Source organism: Protopterus annectens, chromosome 3.part1, assembly GCF_019279795.1.
Source record: "Protopterus annectens isolate FY-2018-M chromosome 3.part1, PAN1.0, whole genome shotgun sequence".
Taxonomy (NCBI): Eukaryota; Metazoa; Chordata; order Ceratodontiformes; family Protopteridae; genus Protopterus; species Protopterus annectens.
Window position 1 is genome coordinate 1,256,673,161 of NC_056732.1, and position 18,724 is coordinate 1,256,691,884.

Consider the following 18,724-nt stretch of genomic DNA (forward strand, 5'->3'; position numbering starts at 1 on the left):
GGGCCGCACCAAGGATCAAATGGTGGGAATTGGAAAAGGGGGATTGTGAGGTGGAATTCAGGGAAGAGTTAAGACAGGCACTGGGTGGCAGTAAAGATTTACCAAATATCTGGGTAAGTACAGCAGAGCTAGTAAGGGAGATGGCTAGAAAGTTGCTTGGTGTGACGTGGATGGAGGAAGAAGTACAAGGAGACCTGGTGGTGGACTGAGGAAGTACAGGACAATATACAGAGAAAGAGGTTGGGGAAGAAGGAGTAGGATTGTGAGAGAGATGAGGAAAGTAGATAAGAGTATAAGGAGATGAGGTGCATGGCAAAGAGAGAGGTGGCAAAGGCTAAGGATGGGCATATGAAGAGTCATGTGAGAGGTTGGACACTAAGGAGGGATGAAAGGACTTGTACCAATTGGCTAGACAGAGGGACTGAGCTAGGAAATGTGCAGCAGATAAGGGTGATAAAGGATAATGAGGAAAATGTACTCAGAAGCAAAAGGAGTGTGTTGACCAGATGGACGGAGTACTTTGAGAGGCTGATGAATAAAGAGAATGAGAGAGAGAAGGTTGGATGGTGTGGGTGTGATGAATCAGAAAGTGCAATGTCTTAGCAAGGAGGAAGTAAGGATAGTTATGAAGAGGATGAATACTGGAAAGCCTGTTGGTCCACATGACATACCTGTGGAAGCCTGAAGCTGTTTAGGGGAAATGGCAATGGTATTTTTAACCAGATTGTTTAATGATATCTTGGAAAGTGAGAGGTTGCAAGAGTAGTGGAGAGTGTTTGTTTACCATTTTAAGAATAGGGTTGATGTGCAGAGCTGTAGTAACTACAGAGGGATAACATTGATCAATCACACCATAAAGTTATGAAAAAGAGTATTGTCAGCTAAGTTAACCAGGGAGATGAATAGTGGTCAGCAGTATGGTGTCATGCCAGGAAAGAGCACTACAGATGCAATGTTTGCTCTGAGAGTGTTGATGGAGAAGTACAGAGGAGGTCAGGAGTTGCTTTGTGTCTTTCTGGACTTAGAGAAAGTATATGATAGGGTGCCTAGAGAGGAGTTGTGGTATTGTACAAGGAAGGCATGAGTGGCAGAGATATATGTAAGAGTGGTAGAGGATATGTACAAGGGTGGTGTGACAGCAGTGATGTCTGCAGTGAGAGTGATTTAAGGTGGAGGTGGGATGACATCAGGGATCAGTTGTGAGCCCTTTCTTATTTGCAATGGTGATGAACAGGTTGACAGACAAGATCATACAGGAGTCCTGGTTGACTATGATATTTGCAGATGACATTGTGAACTGTATTGAGAGTAGAGAACAGGTTTAGGAGTACCTAGAGAGGTGGGTATATGCTCTATAGAGGAGAGGAATGAAGGTCAGCAGGACTAAGGCAGAATACATGTGTGTGAATGAGAGGGAGGATAGTAGAATGTTGAGGATGCAGGGAGTAAAGCTGGCAAAGGTGGATGTGTTTAAATGATTGGGATCAACATTTCAGAGTAATGACGACTATGGAGGACAGGTGAAGAAGAGAGTACAAGCAAGATGGAGAGGGTGGAGAAGCATGTCAGCAGTGATTTGTGATAGATGAGTACCAGTAAAAGTGAAAAGGAAGGTCTACTAAAGGATAATGAGACCAGCTATGTTATATGGGTTGGAGACAGTGGCATTGACAAAAAGGCAGGAGACAGAGCTGGACATGGCAGAGTTACAGATGTCAGGATTTGCACTGGATGTGATGAGGGTGCATAGGATTAGCAATGTGTATATGAGAGGGTCAGCACACATCGGATGGTTTTGAGACAAAGCCGGAGAGGCAAGATTATATCAGTTTGGAAATTTGCTGAGGAAGGATGCTGAGTACATTGTGAATAGGATGATAAAGATGTAGCTGCCAGGTAAGAGGGGAAAGAGGAATGCCTCAGATAAGGTTTCTGGATGTGGTGAGAGAGAACATGCAGGTGGTTGATGTGACAGAGCAAGATGCAGAGGACAGGCAGAAATGGCAACAGATGATCCACTGTGGTGACCCCCTAATGGGAACAGCCAGAGGAAAAAGAAGGAGATGTTTAATGTCAGTCTTTACAGGTTTGCCAAAGATTTGCCCGGCATAACACAACTGTATGAGTAAATGACTACAAATATGAGGCACACATATGGTCAGTGTACATAACACTGGACAGTTAAATGATATGAACTCAGTATATCACATGCAGTTCAACACACACATCTGCAACAGTACTTTACTATGCAAATACCATGTACAGGTCTCACATTTCTGAGACGAACAAGTATATCATAGTTGTATTCACAAGTAAGATATGGATATGTACGACATCCCAGTAGCTGGCTTAGCATTGTCAAAGTCAGTGTTGTTCAACACACACTCCAGTAGTAGTCATATGTGAGCCATCCTTTCCTGGGGTGATTCAGGGGCCTGACCTATGATCTATGTCACTGCAGACAGACACAGATACTATGGCCATAAGTTCTGATCAGTAATATAACAGTACAGCATGTTTTGTTGAGACATATATGTTAAACTTCCTATTTCCCATTCTTACATACCCCCTACATCAGTCCATTACATGCTTACTTGGTTGACATACCTGTTTTTTTTCCAAGTGTAGGTGGTTATATCCTGCTTGTTTTTTTTCCTTTTCACTCTTTCTATCTCTCTGTCTCTCTGTCTCTCTCTCTCATGGATGTAGGGTGTACATGTGTTTTGCATAGGCAACAGCTTGCCTTTTGTAGGTAATGCTCATGACTAGCTACTGGCCTGTGCAACAATTGGTGTCCTCACTTGCTAATTGCATTCAGAACAGCTGTGTTGTTATTCATATAGCCAATGACATGGCAACACACTCCTATAATTGAGTACTTCATGTGGGCGGTGGCCCTTTTCCTTGCTAGTGAGGATGACTTCATGGAGATGTGTGAATAACAGCATCAAAGAGAGTATTAGGGAATACACCTTACAACCCAAACTGTGGAGACAGACCAACATAATATGGATGAGTTTTGAAGACATAGAGACAGAATGCACGTATTGATTTTATACATTTGCATTAATACTAGTCTAACAGGGTTTGTGTGGACATGGAGTTTCTGTGTGATTTTAACCCTGACAGTGTTATGTGTTTGACATAACTCTCAACTATAGGGCTATCTGCAGAATGGCCAGAGGTTTGCCTGTTATGTTTGGTCTGTTCTCAGACAGTTGTTGTTCTTGGCAAATCAGTAGCATACTCTGGGGATTGCAGTCAGTAAATGCCAACATCCATTTGTGTTTCTGACTTCATATCCCTTAGAAAAGATATGTTGCAACAAACCCTGTAACACCAGCAACTTTCTCAGTGTATAACAGTAATATTTCAAATATGCACCGGTTTTTGGGCCTTTGTCCCCCAATTATGTCAGGTTATGTCAGGCTTTGTCCAGATGTCATGCAGTAAGAGGTTGATAGGTATGGTCTATCATTATTTAGTCCTGTCATTCCTGACATCATCCCAATGATGTTGTGGAATCCCACACATGTTGTTGGGTAGGGGCCATAAATATGAGGGCAAAGGCTGGACAACATGTGGAACTCTGTACAGTCAAGAGGCTGGTGTATAGAAAATGCTTTTAGATGCCATGTAATAAATTTTATGTGGGGGACAGTAAGAAGTGTTTTAAAATTATGCTATGAGTACATGTGAGAGATATTACTAATAAGAAAGAAGATAGTTCTATAGCTGTACATTTTAATAAATCTCACCATAGGGCAGTAGTGGGTTACAAGGTACTGTTTTGGAAAAGTCTGTTTCTCAGTTTGATTGAACAGTTATAAAAGAACAATTGCTATATAAAGAATCAATTTATATTGTTACATTTGATATTTTATCCCCTAGGGGGTTATATGAGGAGTGTAATTGGAGGCTGTGTATTTAAATATGTAATTAAGTGTTAATTGCTACTTGTATTTAAGGCAAGAATTTTTTGTAACATTTTACTCCTTGAAGGTTTTGGCTGAGACATGAGAGTATATTAAATTTGTATGAATTACTGGCCGGTTGTTTTTCTGTTTACTATCTTCAGTCATTTTAGCTGTTTTGCAAAGAGGTCGGTGTATGTCTGGCTATTGTGTATATCCTATCATCATTTTGTAGCAGCATACTGTTTACTTATTAGTTGGACTGTGTAGGGGGCAGTTGTCAGTGGCATGGGTCCTTCTATATCCAACTGTGCATGCTACTCCAGTTATGGGTGATCTATCAGCAGTATATATTTGTATGGGCTTTTTGACACATGTCCCATACCACCCCACAATTCCAGCTACACTGTGACCTGACACAGTATATGTAGGGGTATTGTGTGACTCTCATTGAGATATATCTGTCCACATAACCATTATACTGTAGTATTTGGTAGGCTTACTGGTATGTAGCTGTGACTGTGGTGCAATTGGTTGTCTGTATGCACTTTCACACTGCTGTCAGTTTGTCAGTAAGTTCCATCCCTGTAGTGCATGCTGTAGTAGCTGATGCATATGTAATACTCCAAAGCTACTTTGGGATAGTGATGCGTTGTCCTGGCTGTATTTTGGATAGTACTTGGTGAAACCCATCACTGGTTAGATCAGACCATAAACTAATCACCCTGGATATCCACACCCCACCACCACCCCCCAACCAAGGAAACCACAGTGAAAAACTTTTCTAAAGCAAACTTCACCTTACTTAAGGCAGAGGTGGTAAGTTTCACAGCCCCCACACTAAAGGATAACACTGCCCAAGATGCAGAATCCTTTACAATTGCACTCTATCAGCACCTACAAGGATGCATGGATCATGCCATCCCTAGCAAGACCAAGACTCACTCCCCTAAGAGAAGGAAACCAGTCTGGTGGACCCCTGCCATAAACAGGTTATACAACAGAAGGAGGAAACTAATTCAGAAAAAAAGCAAATCCCAAGAAGGAAAGACATCCCTGATCAGTATCAGTAAGAAACTAAGGTCCCTCATAAAATCATCCAAGGCTAACTTTGAAAGAAAAATAGCCAAGGATTTGAAAGATAACCACAAAGCCTTCTTTAGCTATGTCAAAAATCTAAGTGGCAACTCGCAGATATGCTCTGAGTTAGTGCAAAATAGCACAAAATATACTGAACCTACTGATATTGCCAACATCCTGGCAGATAGATTCAGTGCAAACTTCACCTCCCTCTCACCTTCAAAAGGGCCCACAACAATACCAGAAAAGTGTAGTGTCCCAGAAATCACAGAAGCACAGGTGAAAACTGCCCTTTCAAAAGCCAAAAACACAGCATCAATGGGGCCATATGGTGTCCCAGGCTGCATCTTGCACAGACTACAGAACGAACTAACCCCCCACCTAAACATGCTATTCAATCTCAGCCTCTCCACAGGCTACATGCCCATAGAAAGGTGTACAACAATGGTTATTCCACTCCAAAAAGGAGGGGCCACAACTGACCCTGGTAACTATCGCCCCATAAGCCTGACTAGCCTGGTCTGCAAGGCTATGGAGCGCATCATCATGGAACTCATTAACAATGACATTGGGAACATCCAAACACTTGACCCGGCCCAATTCGGCTTTGTTAAGGGCAGATCATGCCTACTAAACCTGGTTGACTTTTTCAAGACAGTCACCAAGGCCATAGATGAGGGGAAAGGTGGTTCACACAGCCTACCTTGATCTTGCCAAGGCGTTCAACACCATTCATCACTCGGGTATTATAGAAAAACTCACCAGCCTGAACATAAACCCCTACGTCACAAGATGGGTTGCCAACTGGCTTACAGACAGAACTCACACGGTAAGAATAGCAGGCTCCAGGTCCGACTCTAAACGAGTCACAAGTGGTGTCCCGCAAGGCTCGGTTCTGGGACCCCTACCATTCGGCATATATTTCTCAGAAGTACAGGCAAACACAGGAGGATTATGGCTAACCAAGTTCACCGATGACTGCAAACTGGGAGCCATAACTGACTCTCCATCTGACACGAACATCCTTCAAAAAGGCCTTACTGAGATAGACACCTGGTGTCAAAGTCATGGCCTCAAGCTAAATGCCAACAAATGCATAGTCATCTTGTTTGGGAAAAACAAAACACCACAAATTACCACATAGGTGGCAGCCCCCTTAATACAGAAGAGGTAATAAGAGATCTGGGGACCCAGGTAGATAGTAATCTCTCCTTTGATAATCATATTGCCAAAGCAGTTAGGAAATCCTTATGTGTTGCCCATCTAATTACTAAAGGGTTCACATCTAGAAATAAAGAGGTTATAGTGCCCCTCTACTCGTCACTCATCAGACCCATCATAGAGTACAATGCCCCATTTGGGATGTACCTCACAAGACACATCCAACAGCTGAAAAGACCACAAAAGCACCTCACCAAGAGGATTACTGGCCTCAAACATATGTCCTATGCAGCCCGACTGAAAAAACTCCAGCTGTACTCAGTGGCATATTGCTTGCTCAGAAGTGATCTCTGCCTGACTTACAAAGCCATGTCCAACTCAGAATTGATGGACATGCTCCACCTAAAGAAATCCAAGTCACTGCGAGCCACATGCTCTAGTGAGCTAAACCTCGCCACAACAATAAATAGAACATGCAGGAGGGATAGATTTCTGTCACAGACACTCCCCATGATTTGGAACAAAATTCCTAACTACATTAGGCAGAGCCCCTCACTAACACTCTTCAAGAGAAGCCTTGACGAGTGGATGGGTAACATAAAATACACCCCTGGGATCACTTCATTGGCTCTGCTTGACAGAGGCCCAGTTCATTATTCAATGGGGTGGTGAAAGCCGACACACTCTGGCTAGGCTTAAAAATGCCCTTGGGCAGATAGCCTAGTACCTACCTATGAACCTATGAACATACTTGTCAGCTCAGTGTAGTTTCCCTAATGTTGCATAGCTGTCCTCATAGGTCTCAACCCTCCAGGTGTTCATAGGACGTACAGTTGTCTGCCTAATATATTTGGTCTGGTCCCCATGAGAGGTGTGTATTGCTGACAATTCAGTTGGATGATGTGTGGAATGTACTCACTAAATAATGACAGGCAATTGATTTCTCAGACATCTGATATTGCATTCAACATATGTTAGGACAGACGGTGTTACTGCAGCAACGTACGCAGTTTGTCTACCCAATTATTTCCAGTGTGTCCCTATTTCCATACCCTGGTCCCCCCCAGTTTGTCTGGCTTGGTCCAAATGCCTTGCACTATAGTTTTCTGAAGTATGACAGTGCTGCATGTTATAGGAAAATTTTAACAATATATATGTATGGATCTAGGACACAAGCTCGACTAGCATATGACCGAATCACAAAACATCGAACACACATATACAAAAGCGCTCAACATCAAAAAGTGCTTCCTTGTATGTGTAGTTCAAAAAAAAATCTACGTTTCTGCAGAGGGGCTTCGCCCCCTGCACCCCCCACGTGGGGGGCTGTGCCTTACACTCCCTACTTTATTATTCTCACTCCGAGATCAGACTACAGTGGGAAAAAGCGAATTTTCCCTTACCCGCACTGTAGTCTGATCTACGAAACAGACACACCTACACAGAAGTGTTTGTCGATGTTAAGCGCTTTCATGTATGTGTGTTCGATGTTTTCTAATTTGGGCATATGCTAGTCGAGCATGTGTCTGGATCCCATACATATATATATATATATATATATATATATATATATACACACACACATATATAATATATAAATAAATAAATAATAAACGCAGAAGACCGAGACCAAACGACTGAAAACGAAGGTGATCGACAAGGTGAAATCCCGACAGCCAAAAGACCGACATGGGCAACGTGTGAGCGCGACTCGGTAAGTGTGCGATAGTGAGGGATTTAGGGTTAGGGAGCGGACAGGTAAGTGTGCGATAGTGAGGGATTTAGGGTTAGGGTGTGGGAAAGGTGAGTGTGTGGTAGTGTCGGACTTAGGGTTTGGGTAAGGTAAGTGTGTGATAGTGATGGACTGCAGTTTAGGGGCGGGTTAAGTGAGTTAGGGTTAGGGTGCGGGTAGGGTGAGTGTGCGATAGTGACGGGCTTTATGTTTTAGGGTGGGTTAAGTGAGTTAGGGTTAGGGTGCAGGTAGGGTAAGTGTGCGATAGTGACGGACTTTAGGTTTAGGGGTGGGTTAAGTGAGTTAGGGTTAGGGTGTGGTTAGGGTAAGTGTGCGGTAGTGTCGAACCTTAGGGTTAGGGTTTGGGTTAAGGTTAGTGGATATGTAATTGTGTGTAATGTGTAGTTTACGTTTGTGTGTCGGTGTAATGGTGTTCGGTTTTGTGAGTTGTCGGTATTGCGTGTTTTCGGTTGTTTGGTTTCGTGTTTTATGGTCGGCGAACTGGCATTTCGGACAACTAAAGTAGACCCATATATATATATATATATATATATATATATATATATATATATATATGTATATATATTTATATATGTATATATATATATATATATATATATATATATATATATATATATATATATATATATATATATATATATATATATATATATATATATATATATACCCATTCCGAACCCATCATTATTGCATAAACCTAAAACAGCTAGGATGGTTAGAACTACAACACCTGTTTAAATTTCACCAACTCACCCTTGCCCACAACATTCTTTATAAACCTTCTAATACTCTAAGTTTATCTACCCTAATCACCCCCTATACAAATCCGAAGTCCTTACGCTCATCTCACAAACTACTAGTCCACACCCCTAAATCTAACAACAGAGCTGGGGATTCCCTCTTCTCTAATTCTGTAGGTAAATCCTGAAATCTTCTCCCTTGTGACCTCTCCTCACTCACCTCATTATCTCTCTTTAAAAATAGACTAAAACTTCTCCTCAAAACTCACTGGCTATGCACCTGTTCAAAACCAGACTAGTCATCTACCTCTACTAATTTGACTAACCTATTCTGTGCTTACTATCCACTGCTACTTTTTTCTATCTTATCATATTTTTCTTATCTACCCTTTTTTATTTTTTCGTATTCTTTTTTTACATTCTCTTCTTAAGTACTCCTTTGCTACATTACTACTCACCTAACTTCCTTTGTTTACCTCTGACTTAACCTGAATTATGTTTCCATACCTGAAATTTCACTGTTTTATGATTTTTTGTCCTCAATAATATATCCTGTTACAAACTCTGTACCATTAATTACTTGATACCATTGCTGATGATTTTTCTTTTATTTTGAAAGTTGCTATTTTTATTAGTATGTTTGATATTTGATATTTTTTTCTGTGTTGTTTTGAGCTTGTACTATTGTATTTTGACCATGTCTTGGAGTTTATCTCCCCAGGCCTCTACTGAAAAGCACATGTAGCCAGCTGGACTAGCTCACTCAACAAATGTAAAATAAAATAAATATATATATATATATATATATATATATATATATATATATATATACATATATATATATATATATATATATATATATATATATATAATATCTATATATATATATATATATATATCTATCTATCTATCTATCTATCTATCTATCTATCTATATTTGTTGTGTTCTTTTTTATATGTTCCCTTGCATATATCTGTATCCCCATACATGCATGAATATATATATATATATATATATATATATATATATATATATATATATAAATATATATATACATATATATGTATATATATATATATATATATATATATATATATATATATATATATATATATATATATAGGTACATAGGTTCATAGGTTGGTACTAGGCTATCGGCCCTAGGGCCTATACAAGCCTAGCCATAACAATTCCCTGGTCTTCCCACAATATTTACTTCCCTGGACACCTGCCTAGCAGGGTGACTGACATGATTCCCCGGGTGAATTTCCTATCCCCCATCCAATCATCAAGGTTCCTTTTGAAGAGGGCCAAAGAGGTGCTCTGCTTGACATGCATGAGCAGTCTATTCCAGAGTATGGGAGTCTCTGGTGCAGGAACCTATCCCTCCAGCATGTTTTGTTCATTGTGATGACAAGGTTTAGATCCCTGGAGCATGTGGCTCTGAGGGATTGGGATTTCTTTAAGTGGAGCATGTCCAACAGCTCAGGGTTTGACATGGTCTTGTATGCTAAGCAGAGATTGTCTCTGAGTAGACGATATGCCACAGAGTACAGCTGGAGTTGTTTTAGATGGTCAGCATAGGGCATCTGCTTTAGGCCTGTGATTCTTTTAGTGAGGTATTTCTGTGGCCTTTCCAGCTGCTGCAGATGTCTTGTGAGGTACATACCAAATGGGGCATTGTACTCTATAATGGGTCTAATCAGGGATGAGTACAGTGGGACATTGACCTCCTTTTTTCTGGATGAAAAGCCCTTAGTGATGAGGTGTGCCACATAGAAGGATTTCCTCACTGTTGTGGCAATGTGGTCATCGATGGTGAGACCACTGTCCACCTGTGTCCCTAAGTGTCTCATCACACTTTTGGTGTTTAGTGTACTGCCATCTGTGTGGTAATTCATGGGTACATGTTTTTTTTCCCAAAGGGGATAACTATACATTTCTTGGCATTAAGCTTGAGCCCATGACTCAGGCACCAAGCATCTGTTTCTGTAAGGCCCTTTTGTAGAATATCCACATCATTTGGGGATTCAGTAATGGCTCCCAGTTTGCAGTCATCTGCAAACTTTGTTAGCCAGAGTCCCTTAGTGTTGGCCTGTACTTCAGAGAAGCAGATGCCAAACAACAGTGGGCCCAGGACTGAACCCTGAGGTACTCCTCTTGTCACTTGTCTGGAGCTTGATTTGGAGTTGGCTACTTTTACAGTGTGGGTTCTTTCAGTAAACCAGTTGGCAACCCATCAAGTGAAGTAGGGATTTATGCCCAGCTTAGTAAGTTTATCTATGATTCCAGAGTGGGGGATAGTGTCGAAGGCCTTGGCGAGGTCCCGATAGGCTGTATGGACTACCTTACCATCGTCCACAGCTCTGGAGACTGATTTCAAGAAGTCAATCAGGTTCAAAATACAAGATCAGCCTTTCACGAACCCAAACTGCATGGGGTCCAGTGTTTGAAGGTTGCCAATGTCTTTGTTTATAAGTTCCATGATAATGCGTCCCATGCCCTTGCAAATCAGACTCATCAGATGGATGGGACGGTAGTTCCCGGGATTCAAGGTGGATCCCCCCTTGTGGAGTGGGATAACTATAGCTTATGACACTTAGGTGAGGTGCCAGTTCATTTTGTAGTTCATGTAGTACACAGCCTGGGATGTCATCTGTCCCATGGATGCTGTATTCATAGCTTTGGAGAGTGCGGTTTCTACTTGTGTGGCCGTGATTACCAGAATTTGGCAATCTTTTGGTATTGAGATGGGCCCTTTAGGGAGTGAGAGGGGATGAAGTTGGCACTAAATTGATCTGCCAGGATATTGGCAATATCTTTGGGATCAGTATATTTAATGCCATTCTGTTTCAGCTCAGAGCAGATCTGAGCATTGCATTTAGATTTTTGGCATAACTATAGAATGCCTTGTGGTTGTCTTTGGAATCTTTGGCAATTTTATTTTTGCAACTAGCTTTGGATGATTTTATGAGGGATCTCAGCTTCTTACTGAGGCAGGTAAGGGAGTTTTTTGCATCCTGCGATTTTCTTCTTTTCTGCAACAGTTTCATCCTTCTGTTGCATAGTTTGTTTATGGCAAGGGACCACCAGATTGGCTTCCTTTTTTTGGAGGAGAGTGTCTTGGTTCTATTTGGGATGGCACGATTCATGCACGAGTGGATGTGCTTGTACACTGCTTTAGTGTAGGATTCAGCAGTCAAACTTTCAGATCCTGTCTGCATGGGAGTCATGAAGTTTGTCACTTCTGACTTGAGTAGCATGAAGATGGTTTTGGAGAAGTTTTTTACATAGGTTTCCTTACTGGGGGGTGGGGGTGGGATGTGGATGTCAAGGGTGATTTGCTTATGATCAGACCTGACTAATGAGTGGGTGACCACTGGTGTGAAGCATCTATCTCCCATGTTGGTAATAACCAGGTCTAGGATACTGGAGCCCCTGGTGGGACAATGGATTAGTTGATCCAGGGCATTGGAATTTATGAATTCCAAGAACCGTTGGGAAAAGGTGCTGGTACCTGAGTAGTTTTCCAAGTTAATGACAGGGTAGTTGAAATAACCCAATATTAGGGTGTTTGGTTGTATCTTAATATTTTCCAGTATGTTTAGAAAGGTGTAGTGAGAATCTTGGGGCATGATGGGGGATCTGTAGCAAGCTACAATTTGGTTTGCAGTCTTACCTAGTCTTATTTGCACCTGGAGAATTTCAGATGCATTGTGTTGGGCAACTAGCCTGGAGGTGTGAATATCCTTGGTGAATATGGAAACTCCTCCACCTTTAGTGTTTAGGTCTTGGTTTGGTGGCTGAAAAGTGTGGTAAGAGTTGTAGCCTGGTATTGCAGGGGTGCTCCCTGGAGCCTTGAACCAGGTCTCAGTTACTGCAAAGGTATCGATGTTCTCCATTTTTAGGAGTGCCTTGAGAGAGTGCATTTTGAAGTTTAGACTTCTAGCATTTAGTAGCATTACCTTCAGATTTTGCATGCTTGTATCTGTTATGGTGGTGGTTTTGTCCTTTGAACCTTGCCTAAAAAAGGCACTATAGGGGTGGCAAGAGCTTTAGCCAGTAACCTGAATCCCAGGGGTCACAGGTATAGACCATCTCTAGCAAAGCACCTTGGTTTGTCGATCATGTCTTCCCAGGCAGACAGATACTGGATCCCCTTTGAATGACACCAGAAGCTTAGCCAATTGTTGAAGTCAATCATTTTGTCCTTATACTATGGTATCATTCTGGGTGTAGGCATATGCCACTCAGGGCTAGGGTCATACCTGCCTGGGCCACATGATCCGACAGCTCTTCCATGTCTCTTTTCATGTAGTCCAGTGAGGTACGTCTCAAGTCATTCACTCCAACATGGACAATGACAGAGTCATATTTGTACTTGTTGTGGAGTGACTTGAGTGCATGCGTTATGTGGCAGATCCTGGCACCCAACAGGTAGCTGACTGTAATTTTCTCCTTGTTCAGCCAGGTGAGTGGGACGTCAGTGTGCCTGACTGTAGAGTCACCTAAGACTAAGGTGTTGGGTACATTGTCTTGCCTTAGGGGCTGTTGAGTGGCACACTGGTGTTGTGAGCTATGTGTCACTTTAGTTATGACTGGTGTTTGCATTTCAGCTTCGGAGGTCCTTGTTGCTTGAGCAGGCTAATGTTAAGGGCCTCCACATATGTAGGTTTAGTTTTGCTATGCGTGGGTGTAGGTGTGGGTTTTGAAGGGCTATGTGTTGTTTGAGGTGAAGTGCAGGTGTTAACCTTCTCCTCTTGACTGTCTAGCACAATCTTGGCTGGAGTGAGTTTTGCTTCCAGTTTGGCTAGGTAAGTGCATCTCTCGCAGGTTGTAGTGTTGGGTGGTAGGAGGAGAGGGTTGTTTGTGTACATGAGGCAGTTGCTGCATTGCCCCAGTATGCCCAGATTCACCAGGTGGACAGGAGAAATCACCGGAAGCTGACCCTTGGACATGCCTGTTTAGGTGCTGTTTGTAAAGTACAAGTGCTGTTTTCTTTTACCTTTGCAAGGTACTTTGCAGTTATAGGTTGTTTAGTGCCTACGTTTAATTTCTCCTTATTGACAAGGAGAGTTGAGTGCTTGTATCAGTTTAAGGCTTCCTGGTGCTTTCCAGCATGTTCTAGAGCAAGTGCTAGTCACAGGAGTTCAGATTTTAGTGCTACTACTGAGAACCCAGCTAGTTCTAAGGGAAAAATTAAAGAGTAGACTTTCTGGCACCTGGAATAGTTTAACCATAGCCCCACAGTGCTACACAATGTGACAAATGTGTAAATACATGTGTTTTTAAGCCAGACAGTTGAAAGGGATAAGAAATCAGCCCAGAAAGGCTAATAAAATTACAATTTCAGAGCTGGAAACCACTCCTCTAGTGTTAGATAGTCAGTACAATGCTCACCACTCCCAATGGTAAGCAGTAGGGCTTCCGTCTACCACAGCAAGGTTTGGATATCTCTGAACACAGAAAATAAAGTCCTGAGAAAAGCAAAGCCTGAGGTCTGGACAATATTAGCCAAGAAAGGCTGGAAATGAGCAAACAAGATAATATTTTTTGTTTTCTTTTTGGTTAAAACAGGCTAAACAATGCAATAATACAGTAAATAAACATAGAAAAGGGGTATATCTATCTATCTATATATATATATATATATATATATATATATATATATATATATATATATATATATATATATACACAAACCTCAGTATTTATTGCTAATATAGCTATATATTGTTATACACAGATATGTATCTCCATACATATCTCCCTCTCTCTCTCTCTCTCTCTATATATATATATATATATATATATATATATATATATATATATATATATATATATATATATATATTTTATATATATATATATATATATATATATATATATATATATGTGTGTGTGTGTGTGTGTGTGTGTGTGTGTGTGTGTTTTATTTGGGTCCACTTTTAAATGTCGAAATTCTGAAATCTTGACTTTTAAAAAAGTACCCAAAACATCGAGATTTCAAAATCTTGACATTTAAAAGTGGGTTAAAAGAAAAGAGAGAGACTTGAAATGAAGTGTTTGCAGGGGGGCAAGCCCCCATGCACCCCCACACCCTCCCCTACTTAAATATACCAACTCAGAGATCACGTTACAGTGAAGAGAACAGTAATACTCCTGTTGCACTTACCATTCTCTTCACTGTAGTGCTATCTCGGAGTTGGTATATTTAAGTAGGGGGTGTGGGGGGGTGCAGGGGGGTTCCCCCCCAGCAAACAGTTTGTTTTACTTTATTTTTGTTTTTTTAACCCACTTTTAAATGTCGAGATTCTGAAATCTCGATGTTTTGAGTACTTTTTTTAAAAGTCGAGATTTTGGAATTTAGACATTTAAAAGTGGATCCATTTTATTTATATATATATTTGTAAATACCAATCATTAATGATTCCACAGTGTCCATTCTGTAAGGTAAACTGACTGTACTGCATGATATGTTTGAAAAAACATCCTAAAATCCTACAGCTAAGATAGTCTATTGGTAAATTGCTGTAACTGTCATGTACAGGGTCTTGTGTTCAAGACCTGCAAGGGCTGTTAATTTTGTTGCTGGGCAGAACAGAAGATGATGGGGACAGAGTGATTAAGGCACTTTTAAGCAGTTGTAAGCAGGTGTGTGTGGGTTTGCCCGATGCTAAAACATGGAGAATCCATTTTAGCTTCACTTAGCGGCAGTTACTCCCACTTACACCCATGGTAATTTCCTTGAAAGAAAAAAGGGGGTGATAGGAAAGTGGTGAAAAAAGGAGCATGCAGAGGGAAGTACAGTATGAAAGGTAGCTAGGGATGTGCAGGATGGGTGTAGAAAAGGTCAGTAGCTTTCCCTTTCTTCTACATCTGCAGCTGTGCATGTCTACAGAATTTGAAAGTGAATTTGGACCCTCAAACCCCTGAGAGATGGGTGAGGACAACAGTAATGTGCTCTCATGCCAATAGGACTGGATTACATGTGTCCAGTGGACATGTGCGAAATGGACAGCTATGTATGGGGAGTAATTTTTTGGGGGGAACAGATTGCCCCTTTTTTTTAAGGTGAGAGCGGGATGTTAGGGAAGGATAGTAGGTACATTTGGGGAGGTAAGTTGGGTAGGAAGACAGACAAGACAGCAGACAGGGGCAGTATATGACACATGTGGGGGGTAAACACCTTGGACGGGGTGGGTGGTTGGGAATCGGATGCACATGATCCCCAAATGGATGCAGTATGACTGAGGTCCCCATCCACGGGCAGCCACCAATGCGCCTTAATGGCCCCGAAGGTGGTTGTTTTGTGGGCTGAACAGGAGGGGCAGGCTGACCCTCAAGATGCGCCAGGCATCAGAAGACGCTGTGCACCAATCCCTGGACCTGACTACAGGTGATGGTCTCCTCTCCGCACCCGCTCCCTGGGAGGGCAAGTCCCAGCCCTGAGGTGGTTCCACCCAAAGGTAGTGCAGACCTAATGGTAGAGGAAAGCCCAGGTTGGGTCCCAGATGTGCTGGGGCCCGGTGCCATGGCCAGATGAGGCCAGACAGGTGGATCTGCTGGGATCTGCCTTCCCAGATGTGCTATGGTGTTCAGGTTTTAAAAAATATATTGGTTAGTCATGAACAACACATTTCAAGATTAGTTATAACAGCATGCATGGGTGTTCCAATTGACCCAAAAAAATCGTTTTGAAAGAGTTGCATAGCAAACAGAACACATGCATATATGGAACCACAGTAGGCATTATAACGGCATGCAAGTTACATTAACAGCAAAAGGCCACCAATTACAGTATTTTAATGAGGTTTGTTAATATTCAAACAAGTCAATATTTGTAGAACAATAAAACACAAGTCCCAACAGTAGGTTTGGGGAAAGACATACCCATTATTTATGTGTATACATTATTGATGCAGATAGGGGTGGAGGAGAGAGAGATGGCAATTAACATCTTTATAGGCTTCTATTTTTCACAAGTATACTGATCAGTACTCTATTCATTACTGTCCAGGCCTGACCTCACTTTACATGTATCTATGGCCTGGGGTTGAATAGTGGAAGTGTTGTACACAGAGTATATTAGTAATGCCTTCTTACGGCTACTACAAACATTTCCTTATCTGGTAGACCTGTGGAGGAAATTTCTGTTAACAATACCTGAATTTTTTACACATATTCACAGTTGCATATGTGACACTGAATGGGGTGTCCTGCTCTCATGTTGTGTGCATGTGGTACTGACATACTTTGCCGGGATTTCTAACTGTCACCCTGGTTAATGGCAGTGGTGACCACTAGCCATGGCAGTGTGACAGTTGAGGGTCATGTATCAGAAAAAAGCGCTTGCTGTATGTACTTATCTTGCTGTCATTTGCAGCCTTGTGGTTGGACAGTGGAAGTGTTGTACACACTATACTAGTAAAGCCTTCCTACAGATACTAGAAACATTCCCTTACCTGGCAGACCTGTGGAGGAAATTTCTGTTAACAGTACCTGACAATATTTACACATATTCACATATTCTTGTGTGACAATATACATTCAGCTTATTACCACTGCCAGGATTCGAACTGTGTCTATTTGTGCTAAAAATACACACCCCACTTGTGTTTCATCACACTGAGCTATTGGGGAATTGCTAATATTTGCTTGACTTTTTACTCCCTACTACTCTGTGATTTGCGCAATCTGACCTTGTAGTTCTGACTTTCTCCCATGGCAGATAGTTCTTGTACTGTGTATTTATACTTTGACATATTACCATCTGGAAAGCAATGGTTAACACAAAGCACTGCTGCAGGGGATAAAAGATTAGATTTTACAGCTTACTATTTAGGGTTCAGGTCTTGGTGCATGGCACATTTCATATAATTGGTCATCTGTTTTATAGCTCCACAATCTTTGTAAGATGAGCCTCACTTCATTCTTGCTGTCAGAGCCACGGTTGCTGTGCAGAACTTGTACACATTTATATTCCTATCGCAACATAACAAAGTAAACACAGTAGTCTGGGTTTTTTACTTTTATTGAAAGTTACAGAGACCTTTATTGTTAAATATCCTGCACATCACTATTAATCTGCTAATGGTCATTTATTAATTACACAAAGTACACACTTTATCTACTGGTAGTTGACATTCTACTACTTTTTATTTATTTGCCCTGAATACTGCAAGCTAGATTTGTACTCACCAGCCTCTCAGCACAGCCTTAGAAGCCTGTTTGCATGTGCGTCCACATTCACATCCCTCTCATCTGCAGCTGTACAAGAGATAAAGAAACATTTATGCATACATATCAATCACATACTCAGCCTGGACTTTGGGGGAACAATAAATGATACTGATACTTACACACTTCTTGGACATTCCATGCCCATGCGTCTTGGGTCCACTGGTCCAAGAGCTCCCTCTTCCTATGCTTGAGGTCAGCATAATGGTGTTGGACCTGCTCACCAGTTTGAAGGATGCCAGTAGCACTGGTGAGATCATGTGTGAGATGGTCCCAGGCCTCCTATTTGTATTGTAAGCCCTGGTACTGGTCCTGCAGCAGTCCCCCTTCATGGTATTCTCACACAGAGTCCAACCATGATCCTAGTCTCCTGAATGCCCCAGTGCTGCACCTGAAAGCACGCACCCTCACCAATACCAGCCATAGTGCCTTCAGTGACCAGCTACAACTGGTTATGGCTGCATTCCCACCTGCAAGGCTTAAATAGGGCTGAATTCCTGCACTTTTCCATGATTGGACGATTTTGAATATACTGAGCTAAGCTAACCAATGCACAAACCCACTCAGCTAAGATCAGCATTGCTTAAAGGGGTAGATGCTAAGCACTGCTTACTAGTGTGCATATCCACTTAGCTGGGCTAACTATTGCTTACCATTTACATTTAAGCAATGCTTACACTAGCTAAGCATAGCTGAGCACAACTTAGCATTGTTCAGCTTTCATTTCATGGACTATCAGGATTGTGGGGTTGATTCCTCATTAATAAAATATTATGATATGTATGTTTACCTTCCATAACATCCCCCATGTGCTTTCATTACATTATATACTTGT